The sequence below is a fragment of the Triticum dicoccoides genome, chromosome 1A (genome assembly GCF_002162155.2).
Source record: "Triticum dicoccoides isolate Atlit2015 ecotype Zavitan chromosome 1A, WEW_v2.0, whole genome shotgun sequence".
Classification (NCBI taxonomy): Eukaryota; Viridiplantae; Streptophyta; class Magnoliopsida; order Poales; family Poaceae; genus Triticum; species Triticum dicoccoides.
This window is the reverse complement of record NC_041380.1, coordinates 136,401,279-136,412,922: the sequence shown is the minus strand read 5'-3', so window position 1 is coordinate 136,412,922 and position 11,644 is coordinate 136,401,279. Positions and strand designations below refer to the sequence as shown.

Sequence of the window (11,644 nt, the reverse complement as noted above, 5' to 3'; positions counted from 1 at the left end):
GGGGGAGGACTCCCCCCGTTCCTAAATATAAGTCTTTTTAGAGATTCCATTACAAACTACATACGGATGTATATAGACATGTTTTAGAGTGTGGATTCACTCATTTTGATCCGTATGTAGTCCATAGTGGAATCTCGTATAGGAAGGGATCTTGATGGATGGGGGCGCCTCAAGAAGATACATGCCAATAAAATATTTCGGACGAACAAATGTATGCCGGCAACATTGTTTCTGAAAGGGGAAATGTTTACAATCGGCTGGCCGGCTGAACTTTCAGTCGGTCGCCTCTATCGCGCGTGATCAGCCTGATGGACCCTCCACCTTATCTCCTTTCTTCGTTGCCCACTTGTTCTTCTTCATATGGACGCATATTCTTCCTCCATCAGCCAGCCTTTTGGCTGCAGTGCAGCCCATGTCGCTGCCATCATGCCAATGGAGTTTCTACCGGAAGCGTTGCTCAGGATGATGCGCTCGATTGTCTTGCCGATCACGGTTGCATATGCACTCCACCTCTCCGTACAGGGCTCGGGAGTGCCGGAGTTACAACTACTAGGCAAAACGCCGCAAGCGGTAGCTGTTTTGCTACAACCGTGGTCGCCGGTGCTGGAAGAGAAGACCACGTCGGCACTCTTTCTTTGCAACCGCATAGAGCAAAGTTGCAACCTTTGTCGCGTTTTGCCTGGCAGTTGCAACCTCTCTCCGTTTTGCCGAGGAGGGGGGGGGGCACTGTATGGAAGAAGAGGTATAGGAAGGGATTTTGATGAATGGGGGCGCCTCAAGAAGGTACATGCCAATAAAATATTTCGGAGGAACAAATGTATATCGGCAACATTGTCTCTGAAAGGACAAATGTTTACAATCGGCTGGCCGGCTGAACTTTCAGTCGGTCACCTCTGTCGCGCGTGATCAGTCTGATGGACCCTCCACCTTATCTCCTTTCTTTGCTGGCCACTTGTTCTTCTTCATGTGGACACGTATTCCGTTGGAAATATGCCCTAGAGGCAATAATAAAATGGTTATTATTATATTTCTTTATTCATGATAATTGTTTATTGTTCATGCTATAATTGTGTTATCCGGAAATCATAATACATGTGTGAATACATAGACCACAACACGTCCCTAGTGAGCCTCTAGTTGACTAGCTCGTTGATCAAAAGATAGTCATGGTTTCCTGACTATGGACATTGGATGTCATTAATAACGGGATCACATCATTAGGAGAATGATGTGATGGACAAGAGCCAATCCTAAGCATAGCTCAAAGATCGTGTAGTTCGTTTGCTATAGCTTTTCCGAATGTCAAGTGTCATTTCCTTAGACCATGAGATTGTGCAACTCCCGGATACCGTAGGAGTGCTTTGGGTGTGCCAAACGTCACAACGTAACTGGGTGGCTATAAAGATACACTACAGGTATCTCCGAAAGTGTCTATTGGGTTGGCACGAATCGAGACTGGGATTTGTCACTCCGTATGACGGAGAGGTATCTTTGGGCCCACTCGGTAATGCATCATCATAATGAGCTCAATGTGACCAAGTGGTTGATCACAGGATCATGCATTACGGTACGAGTAAAGTGACTTGCCGGTAACGAGATTGAACGAGGTATTGGGATACCGACGATCGAGTCTCGGGCAAGTAACGTACCTATTGACAAAGGGAATCGTATACGGGATCGATTGAATCCTCGACATCGTGGTTCATCTGATGAGATCATCGAGGAGCATGTGGGAACCAACATGGGTATCCAGATCCCGCTGTTGGTTATTGACCGGAGAGTCGTCTCGGTCATGTCTGCGTGTCTTCCGAACCCGTAGGGTCTACACACTTAAGGTTCGGTGATGCTAGGGTTGTTGAGATATTAGCATACGGTAACCCGAAAGTTGTTTGGAGTCCCGGATGAGATCCCGTACGTCACGAGGAGTTTCGGAATGGTCCGGAGGTTAAGATTTATATATAGGAAGTCAAGTTTCGGCCATCGGGAAGGTTTCGGGGGTAATCGGTATTGTACCGGGACCACCGGAAGGGTCCCGGGGGTCCACCGGGTGGGGCCACCTATTCCGGAGGGCTCAATGGGCTGAAGTGGGAGGGGAACCAGCCCCTAATGGGCTGGTGCGCCCCCCATGGGCCTCCCCCTGCGCCTAGGGTTGGAAACCCTAGGGGTGGGGGCGCCCCACTTGGCTTGGGGGGCATTCCACCCCCCTTGGCCGCCGCCCCCCTAGGGGTCCTATATATAGTGGAGGGGAGGGAGGGCAGCCGCACCCTAGCCCTTGGCGCCTCTCTCTCCCTCCCGTGACACTCCTCCCTCTCCCTGAGCTAGGCGAAGCCCTGCTGAGATCACCGTTGCTTCCACCACCACGCCGTCGTGCTGCTGAATCTTCATCAACCTCTCCTTCCTCCTTGCTGGATCAAGTTGGAGGAGACGTCTTCCCAACCGTACGTGTGTTGAACGCGGAGGTGTCGTCCGTTCGGCGCTAGGTCATCGGTGATTTGGATCACGACGAGTACGACTCCATCAACCCCGTTCTCTTGAACGCTTCCGCGCGTGATCTACAAGGGTATGTAGATGCACACCCCCCTCCCTCGTTGCTAGATGACTCCATAGATTGATCTTGGTGATGCGTAGAAAATTTTAAAATTCTGCTACGTTTCCCAACATATTCTTCCTCCATCAGCCAGCCTTTTGGCTGCAGTGCAGCCCATGTCGCTGCCATCATGCCAATGGAGTTGCTACCGGAAGCGTTGCTCAGGATTGTGCGCCCGATTGTCTTGCCGGTCACGCCTACATACGCACTCCACCTCTCTGTACAGGGCTCGGGAGTGCCAGAGCTGCAACCGGCCAGGCAAAAGGCTGCAACTGCCAGGCATAACGCCGCAAGCGGTGGCGCATTTTGCTACAACCGTGGTCGCCGGTGCTGGAAGAGAAGACCACACCAGTACTTTTTCTTTGCAACCGCATATAGCAAAGTTGCAACCTCTGTCGCGTTTTGCTACAATCGATAAATCCAGAGCTGGAACCAACATGTGATTTTGCTGCATCCTCTGGTTTGTTTTCTGCGGCGACAACAAGGACTCCCTCCGTTCCTAAATATAAGTCTTTTTAGAGATTCCACTACAAACTACATACGGATGTATATAGACATGTTTTAGAGTGTGGATTCACTCATTTTGATCCGTATGTAGTCCATAGTGGAATCTCGTATAGGAAGGGATCTTGATGGATGGGGGCGCCTCAAGAAGGTACATGCCAATAAAATATTTCGGACGAACAAATGTATGCCGGCAACATTGTTTCTGAAAGGGGAAATGTTTACAATCGGCTAGCCGGCTGAACTTTCAGTCGGTCGCCTCTGTCACGCGTGATCAGCCTGATGGACCCTCCACCTTATCTCCTTTCTTCGTTGCCCACTTGTTCTTCTTCATATGGACGCATATTCTCCCTCCATCAGCCAGCCTTTTGGCTGCAGTGCAGCCCATGTCGCTGCCATCATGCCAATGGAGTTTCTACCGAAAGCGTTGCTCAGGATGATGCGCTCGATTGTCTTGCCGATCACGGCTGCATACGCACTCCACCTCTCCGTACAGGGCTCGGGAGTGTCGGAGTTGCAAACTACCAGGCAAAACGCCGCAAGAGGTAGCTGTTTTGCTACAACCGTGGTCGCCGGTGCTGGAAGAGAAGACCACGTCGGCACTCTTTCTTTGCAACCGCATAGAGCAAAGTTGCAACCTCTGTCGCGTTTTGCCTGGCAGTTGCAACCTCTGTCCGTTTTGCCGGGGGAGGGGGGCACTATATGGAAGAAGAGGTATAGGAAGGGATTTTGATGAATGGGGGCGCCTCAAGAAGGTACATGCCAATAAAATATTTCGGAGGAACAAATGTATATCAGCAACATTGTCTCTGAAAGGGCAAATGTTTACAATCGGCTGGCCGACTGAACTTTCAGTCGGTCACCTCTGTCGCGCGTGATCAGTCTGATGGACCCTCCACCTTATCTCATTTCTTTGCTGGCCACTTGTTCTTCTTCATGTGGACGCGTATTCTTCCTCCATCAACCAGCCTTTTGGCTGCAGTGCAGCCCATGTCGCTGCCATCATGCCAATGGAGTTGCTACCGGAAGCGTTGCTCAGGATTGTGCGCCCGATTGTCTTGCCGGTCACGCCTACATACGCACTCCACCTCTCCGTACAGGGCTCGGGAGTGCCAGAGCTGCAACCGGCCAGGCATAACACCGCAAGCGGTGGCGCGTTTTGCTACAACCGTGGTCGCCGGTGCTGGAAGAGAAGACCACGCCGGCACTTTATCTTTGCAACCGCATATAGCAAAGTTGCAACCTCTGTCGCGTTTTGCTACAATCGATAAATTCAGAGCTGGAACCAACATGTGATTTTGCTGCATCCTCTGGTTTGTTTTCTGCGGCGACAACAGGGACGTCCTCATTTGTTGCGACCGGCAAGGTAAAAGCTTCTACCGCTGAGCTTTTCTGCTACCACTACGACCGGCGAAAGTAGCAACCATGAGGTGGTGTGCAACAAGCAATTGCGACCGGCAAGGTAAAAGCTTCTACCGCTGAGCTTTTCTGCTACCACTATGACCGGCGAAAGTAGCAACCATGAGGTGGTGTGCAACAAGCAATTTGTTTCGGGAAGAAGCCAGAGCTGGAATCAGCTTTTGGTTTTGCTACAACCGGCAAATCCAGAGCTGGAATCGGCATGTGATTTTGCTGCATCCTCTGGTTTGTTTTCTGCAGCGACGACGGGACGTCCTCATTTGTTGTAACCGACGAGGCAAAAGCTTCTACCACCGAGATTTATTGCTACCAAGGTGGAACCGTGCCCGACGATGGTGACCACGGCGAGTTTCGACGAATAGGGTCGATGCGGCAAGCTGCAGCGGCGACCGCAGGATGTTGTGGGGCAGCTGGACGCGGTGGCCATGGTCCAGGGATGCTAGGGGAGGCGAGCTCATGCGCTGGACTTGGGCGAGGGCACGGCGCGGCACCTAGAAACTTGAGTTCACGCGCCTTGTTCGCGAAACCACCACGGCCCCACCGCCTTTGCACAATGCCACAATGCACTCCGATTCCGGCCAATTTCTGGACTGCGCGCCCGAGTCGAATTCGGCTCCCACTTGTTTCAACTGCCATGACCCTTGATGAGCTATATAAGCAGGCCCCGGTTCCGCTCTAGGAGCACAGCCTGCGACGTTCTCGCAGTCAGCCAAATTACTCACCACCACCCAAGTTCGTCCGCTGGTGTACGCGCAGCCAGACATGGCCATGGCCACCGCCGTGAACGAGCACGTCCTGCTCAGCCATCCCGACAAGCTGGTCCTGCTCGCCGAGATCCCGGCCGCAGACTCGTGCGGCTCGTCCTCGTCGCAGCCCGACGTCACCTTCCGGCTGGTCGTCGAGCAATGCAGCGACTACGGCGGCGGCCCCGTGGACGTCGACACGATGGAGGACGTCTCCTGCCGCGTGCCGCTCCGCGACCTGGGCCGCCGGGCCGCCGCGGACCGGCCGTTCGCGGGCCTCGTGGCCAGGCTCGACAACCCGATGATACGCCCGGAGGTCGCGACGGAGGCCCGGAGGGCCGCGGAGCGCGTCGGGGCGAGGCGCGGCGCGGCCGGCGGGCTCGCCGGCGTGGAGTTCCGCCTCCGCGTGGTGTTCGTCGACGACGGCGCGTCCGAGGAGCCGGCGGCGTCGGACGAGGACGACGAGAGCGGGAGCGACATGGAGTTCGGGGAATTCGACCTGAGCGGCGCGCGGAGCCTGCACGGCCAGCGGGCCGTCGCCGCGTACGAGGACGACGACGAGGACGGCTGCGGCGCCCAGTTCACGGTGCGCCCGTACCGCGCGGGGGAGGGGGCGAGCCTGCTGCTGTCGGGCTTTGAGGCGCGCTCGGACGGCCCCGAGCTGACCGAGCAGCACGAGCTGACGTCGCATGACATGCGCCGCCTCGTGCACCTGGCGCTGGAAGGGGGCGCGAGCATGGAGGAGGACGAGGCCTACCAGCGAGCGCTGGCCGGCGGCACGGCCGTGTCCCGGGCGTCGCGCGACGCCATGGTCGACCAGGCGCTGCAGTCCGCGAGCCAGCAGCAGCAGCAGCGGTCCAAGTCACCGAGCCCGATCTTTCCGATGCGTTCCGGATTCTGATGCCGGCCGGATTGCAACAAACTTTCCTTTTTACGTGTCTTTTGGTTGGAAACCCCCACCGTGTAAAGTTGGAATACTCATTTCTTTTATTAGGGTCACAAGTTGGAAATTGGAATACTCTTGTGTGTAATGGCTCGTGAAACCTAGCTCGATCACATTGCAACTGTATTGGCTCTATCGAGTAAAAAAGTGACTCTTAAGAGACATCGGCTGAACTGTTGGGCCGGTCAAGTCCCAACCGTTCGATACATCGGTTCCCAACCGTCTGATTGCTTTGTTTTAAGAGTCAAACACACAGAAAAAAACACGCACGAGAAACACGGAAAAAAGGACAGCGCGTGCGCACATGTCAGATCTGTGCGCTCGTGGGCCGCCTGCTATCTTGCTTGCCACCGCGACACCGCGCCCGTCACCCGTGCTCACCTGCCGCTTGCCTGACAGTCGTGTCTGGCACTTGCCTTGGCTGCCTCTGCTCGTCATGGTTGCAACTCGAACACAGGAGGGTTCCAACATGCTGTCATCATGGTTGGAGCATCCCCGGCGTCCCCATCTCTGGCTCGCCGCTTGTCAACTTGCACCGCCATGTCTAGCAAAAAAAGCAACAAAAACCTCCAGTGTTGGGTTGAAGCAAAAAGATTTGCCAGTTCCAGCAAAAAATAATGATGGTTCCAGCAAAAATCTCAACACACACAAACTTCGGTAGTAGATTTGTAGCAAAAAAAATAGCTAGTTCCAGCAAAAAGAAATACCGGTTCCAACAAAAAATCATGCCGCTTTGAGCAAGAATGTTTGCTGGTTCCAGCAAATTACATGACACTGATGCGTGTTGGATGTAGCAAAAACTCAAACGGTGGTAGCAAAGAAATTGATGCACTGGTTCCCCCAAAAAATATGGTAGCAAAATATTTGATTGGTTCCAACAAAAACCGAGGTTGGTTGTAGCAAAAATGTACAGTGGTTGTACCAAAAACAAATGACATGGTAGCAAAAATTTGGGTTGGTTCCATGAAAAAGAAACGAACATGGTGGTAGCAAAAAAATTGATTGGTTCCAGCAAGAACTGAAGATGGTGGTAGCAAAACTGAAAACCGGTTGTACCAAAAAGCAAATGACATGGCAGCAAAAATTTGAGTTGGTTCCATAAAAAAAGAACATGGTTGTAGCAAAATCTTACACTAGTTCCAGCAAAAATCAAGGGCGTTGACAATAAAAATTGGGGCTGCTTCCAAGAAAAGAAAATGTTGGATCTCCATCACTTGTCACCGTGGTTGCAACGCCTCAACGCCGGCCTCCGCGGCTCTCCATCACTTCTCGCCGCCATCGGCAGCACCGTTGGGTGTTGGTTTGCAGCGCTGGTCGCTGGGGGGGGCAGCCACGGTAGGGGAGGCGTGGTGGCCATGGCTGGCGGCACAGCCGGTCGCCGGTGGGGGAGGCGCAAGCATCTACAGAGAGGAAGAAAAGGGGCGAGCGGAGGAGGTTGCGGTAGAGATGCACGAGCGAAGAATGAGTGGATGGTGTTGTCCCTGAAGAGATAAGGTAATACGGGAGATGGTCGTTCGGTGGTGGGTCTACATGGAGAGAAAGAGAGCGGTGCGACCGGCCCGACGATTCGGCCGGTGCACCGTGTGGAAAGGTTTACCATTGAGTATTGACGTTCTAGCCATTGAAGTTCAATAATTTTTTTTGCAGGAAAAGAAAAATGCGGGAGTGCGTCGATTTGGAGCTCAGGCTCAGCTGCACCCATAATCTACGTCGTCCGTTCCAGACTTGGGATTCGAACAAAGCCAGCTGGCGTCTCCTGTGCGAGCGTTGGTAAAAGGAGGAAAACACCCAATACGGTATGAAACAGTAGCCCGTAAGTGGGGCTGGCCCGTCGCTGCCAGACTGGCGTCGCGGTTAAGCGGAATGGGCCGTGGACCAGGACCGTGCATTTCAGAGTGGGCCGTGGGACAAGACGTCAGCTTTTTTTGTCTGGGCCTGGAACAGATAAGGAACCCAGGACAGGGTTCGCTGTCTGAGCCGCTTCCGGCTCATTCTAGAGGCCTCTCGCCGCCGTCGAAGACAAATACGCAGGAGAGGTCACCGGGGCCGCTTTAGCGTGGTGCCGCGCGGGTTCTGTCGCTTTTGCTTCACCGTTGGCCTAGCTGCGGATGGACACTGAGGGAATGGAATTCCTACTGGATGTGGTCGACAGGTTCGTTCTAGTCCAGATCTGTGCCGAATTTCTCCTGTTAGAAAAGATTCGATAAGCTTGATCTGCGTTGGAGAGCAAATATTCATGCGGCTGATTCGCCGTTTTCTATGCAGGTTCCCAGTGCGGGAGGAGTATGCAGATAATGTTGACCATCCGGATCCAGTCTTGCTCATGTACCTTCTGGATAAGGGGGCTGCGAGTCCGGAGATTGGTCAGGCAGACGTTGATTCTGGGGTAGCTGAGATGGTGTGCGGAGGTGTGCTAACTGACGCTGAAGTAGGTGCCCCCCGTAGACGTGATGAATCTCCGACGAGGTCTGCCCAATCATCGGGCAGAGTCAATCCACAGGCCCCGGCTGGACTAAGAGGTGAAGCTCAGAGAACAACCATCTCTAGTTTCTGTTTTTGTTGTTACAAGAGTACCTACGTTTGATATGTGGTTCAATGTTCACATGAACAAAAGCTTGTTTCTCCATTTGGGGGAAAGTACTGGTTACACCAAACCTCTAACAAGAAAACTTAGAACTGGAAAAATTGCTGGTACGATTATCAACTCTCAAATGGTTTTTTATAGTTTTTCCTGTGTGTACAGAATTTAGTCTGTGCGGTTCTGCAAAAACAGAAAAGTATGATGGCCCATTGAAGATGCTATTCCTCTATTTGCAAGACCGTATGGGGATAAATGCGGTTGGAACAAATGTTCTTGAAGGAATTCTGTCAAAAAGCAGTGATATAATAAAATCCAGAATTTGTAGTAATCAGATTTGGGTTAGTTTTCTATATAATGAACATTTAAATTGTGCATTTTGCAACTCACCACAGGCTTCGTTTGGGGAGTGCGCCACCGGACCGTGTGCCCTGTCCATCAAGGATGAGCGCCCTCGAGTTGTCAATACGTAAATATGATGAGCAACCAGACAAGAGTGTGGTCCGACCTGAGCTAGGTCTTAGTTTTGACTCGCTAGGGGAGGCGTACGATTTCTATAACTTGTATTTGTGGGAAATCGGGTTTGGCATAAGATATGGGAAAAGCAGGCTCAATGCCGAGAGGACAAAAAGCATGCAGGAGATAGTTTGTGGGTGTTCGGTGAGTGAGCATTTTGATTCAGATAAAAAGAAATGACCCATGTACTGAATTTGGTTGTACAGATCAAATTGCTCGTTTTTTTTGTTGACTTCCATTGATGTATGATATGCAGGGGAAACCAGACGCTGAAAACAGCAGGTCCTGCAGGTGCAAGTGCCCAGCTCTGATTAGGCTGCTATGTGCATCAGACAATAGTTGGTACATAACAGAGCACCGGGCGAGCCACAATCATTCGATGTCGCTTACAATGGGAGAGAAAGTGCATTGGCCGTCTCATAAACACATAGATGTGTATACCAAGGATTTGATATGATAGTTGAGGGAGAACAACATCAACCTTGGCAAGGTATACAACATAATTGGAATCTTCTTTGGTTCAGTTGAGAAGGTGCCCTTCACGAAAAGGACACTCAGGAACATTTGTGGGAAGATTAGTCGTGAACAGGCTGAAGATGAATTACGGAAGACACTGCAGGTGTTTGCCGACATCTGGTCGAGTGACCCTGGTTTCTCCTATGTGGTGCTCGCCGAGAAAGACAGCAAGGTGAAGAATCTCATGTGGGCTAATGGGAGCAGACGGATGCAGTACAGGTTCTTTGGCGACGTGGTCACATTCGACACCATATACAGGACAAATTTGTACGACATGCCATTATGTTTATTTGTCGGAGTTAACAATCACTACCAGAGTATCATCCTAGCTGGCGTGCTGATGCGTGACGAGCAAGAAGAGAGCTTTGAATGGTGTTTCCAGAATTCATTCGCATGATGGGCGGACCTGCACCTAAAACAATACTAACAGGTGAATGATTGAACACATAAAAGTGCTTTCAGTTCCTTATTTGTAAGAGTTCCCCTCCGAATGCACAGGACAGTCACATCATTTACGAAAGTAAAAAGCTGAAAGCAAAAAGGTCATCATTTGTGTTTCTGATTAAACATGATTTTTTGTCAGACCAATGCAGGGCTATGGAGGTTGCAATCAAGAAAATTTATCCGAACACTGTCCACCGTTTGTGCAAGTGGCATGTTCTGAAAAAGGCGAAAGAAACACTGGGGTGGCTTTACACAAAAAAATGTGATTTTCAAGCTGAATTTCACAAAGTTGTTAACCACATGCTAACTGAGGAAGAATTTGAATCAGCCTGGGATGCGTTGCTTGATAAATACAATTTGAGGGGGCATAACTATATGACCCAAATATATGAGACAAGACATAAATGGGCGAAACCATATTTCAGAGGTGTGTTTTGTGCGAAAATGACGAGTACACAGAGGAGTGAGAGTGCAAACCACATGCTGAAGACGGACATGCCCCCTGCAAGCCCAATGCATGTTTTCGTCTGACAATACATGAGACTTCAATTTGACCGGAAGCGCGATGAAAGCTATGAGGAAAAGAGGACAATGATTGTAAATACATTGCTGCCATTCAAAAACTAAGATTCCTGATTTTTAACAGTTTGTGCATATGAACTGATTTCGTCTCTGTGAATGTTTTTGTTTTGGCAGGGCGGCGTCGTGCGGCGGACTAACCTTGCGATAGAGCGCCATGCCAGCAAAATATATACTAGGAATATGTTTGAGAAATTTGGCCGCCTACTGGTAGAAGGAACCGCAGAGTTTTGCTGTCCTTATTTGAAACGACGCAGAGTTGTGTCGTTGAGCACATGTAAGGTTATATGCTTTTCTGAACAATTTGTTAGCTAAACTGAATTTTACTCCTGGCTGTATGATATGATAAGAAATTGTAACCGTTTGTGTTCTTGAAATGTTTATGGTTGTCTGCACAATTTGATAACTGAAGAAAATTTCACAGCATGTCTATCCTTGGCCATGTATAATTTTTATGGATGTCTGAACAATTTGAATGCTAAAATTAAAGTTACAGTGGTTGCACCCATTGAATTGATCTTTTGTATCCGTGAGCACGGATACTGATTAGCTTTGAGTGAACAAATTCGTAAGCATTATTTCTTGCTGATGTTGTGGTTTATGGTTATGGTTCTCTGAATTGTGAAGGGATGATCTGAACTTGCTATTCCTTGTCGTCACTGAAAACGTATACAACCAACGAGCGATGAAGGGGAGGGTAGAACTGAATGACCAGTTGGTGTTGTCTGGAAAACGACAACGTGGTTTCAAATTGAGGCGTTTGTTTTTTCCCTTGCTCAAGCTTTACTGCCTTGGGTGTATTCGCGACTGACGTA

The 11,644-nt window shown here is 50.6% G+C and overlaps 1 long non-coding RNA gene across 2 annotated transcripts; it reads left to right on the top strand.

Annotated features, from left to right (window-relative positions):
- Positions 1–8,185: 8,185 nt before the first annotated feature.
- LOC119367270 lies at positions 8,186–11,278 on the top strand. 2 transcript variants are annotated; one of them, XR_005176248.1, is made up of 6 exons: positions 8,186–8,348; positions 8,462–8,715; positions 9,170–9,434; positions 9,547–10,236; positions 10,390–10,847; positions 10,947–11,278. It is a non-coding gene; the product is annotated as an uncharacterized LOC119367270 (long non-coding RNA). The 2 variants fall into 2 exon arrangements; XR_005176246.1 differs by lacking the exon at positions 9,170–9,434.
- Positions 11,279–11,644: the final 366 nt, after the last annotated feature.